Source organism: Anneissia japonica, unplaced genomic scaffold (genome assembly GCF_011630105.1).
Source record: "Anneissia japonica isolate Jap-2015-1 unplaced genomic scaffold, ASM1163010v1 scaffold287689_len26059_cov116, whole genome shotgun sequence".
NCBI classification, from domain to species: Eukaryota; Metazoa; Echinodermata; class Crinoidea; order Comatulida; family Comatulidae; genus Anneissia; species Anneissia japonica.
In genome coordinates, this window is record NW_022756018.1 from 12,310 (window position 1) to 13,994 (window position 1,685).

Genomic DNA, 1,685 nt, shown 5'->3' on the forward strand with positions numbered 1-1,685 from the left:
CCACAAATGAGCGATGAGCTTTATGACATGGTAGGTACTATAATATGATGTTTTGCATTAGGTTTTACAGTAGGTGTTTCTATATAGAGCCTTTCAATTTAACATTTTCTTCTAATAAAAATTGTTAAATGTGGCGTGGTGTTGCAGTTTCACTGTTAACCAATGCGCCATCACGTAGTTACACTGCACATGTTACCAGTGGTGGTGCCAGAAATTTGCCGACAAGGGATCCGACATGTTCAACGGAGGGGTCTGAGCAGGGGCAACAAAACCTCAGTCGACGGCCGGAATAGAAACTCTCTTGTAGGGTTCATGGTGAGAGTTGTCATGGCTTAGTATGGTACAAAATGTTCTTTTAGACCACAATATTAGGATTGGCATTCAAAATTACGTCATTTTGATAGGCAAATAATTTATATATTTTTGATCCGAAGACTTAGTCGCGTGCGTCTGACGATAGGGGATTTAGGCCTGTCGGACGGGGGAAAATTCCCCCTGTCCCTGCTCACTCCACTACTGCTTAGGACAAGGATGTCAAATGACAAGTGGCAGAAACAAATTTTGTTTATGGAATCAGATGTACCACCAACAATTGGAAAAAAAATCATAGAGATGATATGGAAAAAGCACAAGTTCTATCAGTAATGCAGGATCGTTAGGCAAAAAGGTAAAAGAGAAAGCGAAACTGCCCAAAGAAGCAGACTTTTGGGGTATAAAATGATGATGATAATCTGTCTATACTGAGGAATTTCTTCAAGGTCTTTCCAACTTTACATGGTTCTCTTTATTTCTTTCTGTGCAAAGAGTTCTTGGTACTTGTCTAAATGTCTCTTTCACTTTCCCTGGAAATATGCTTTGCTGGAGTTTTCCGATCGGCTCATCCAGCTCCATTTTCTTTAGTTCTTTTGAATGACAATTTTTTACAAAATGTACTTTCTGATCACCAAAATGGTGTTTACACTCATATGCGAAGACAGACTTCACACACTGGATTTAAAAGTGGATTGTGTCATTATTGTTTAAAATTCTTTTTGCAAAATATATTGATGCAAGGCCAATACAACAACTAACAAGTGTAAATCAATGGTACAGTAATCTTGATCAGAGTTTGAACTCGGTTATGAATTGTAATATTTAATTATTAAACCTTTTATAGGGTTATATTGAATCCCATGAGAGACTAGAATTGCCAGCTAGAGGTCAATTTGTGACGACAGAATTTGAACCTTGCTTTGACGCTGCTGATTTTCAACGTGCTGGAAAGGACATTTTTTGCCAGTTAAGTCACGTGAGTACTATATTGAGAAGAAATGATATTATGATTGTATTATGATTGTCATTGTGGTAATGACAGTGGCTGTGATTGTCCCTGTGATTTTGATTTGACTCTGCTGTGTCTTTTGCTGTTGCTGTCTTTTTTTCGTTGCCATCCTTGTTGCAGTGAACGTCATTGCTACATTATCATAATATTTTCTATTGTCAGTACAGTGTCAGCGCCATCATTATCTGTTTCAGTCAATAAAACGAACACAAACTTTCTTCTGTGCACCTTTTACAGATCACCCGATGTGGTTTTCTTCAACATGGCTGTCAATGAATGTTCTGATGTTGGACCATAACCGGGTGGTTGTAGATGCAAACGAGATTCCTACTCAAAGACTTTTCGAGAACCTTGGTATGGAATG

At 38.2% G+C, this 1,685-nt stretch overlaps 1 pseudogene; it reads left to right on the plus strand.

The window, feature by feature from the left end:
- LOC117123828 overlaps positions 1-1,683 on the plus strand; it is a 6,515-nt pseudogene extending 4,832 nt beyond the window's left edge.
- Positions 1,684-1,685: the final 2 nt, after the last annotated feature.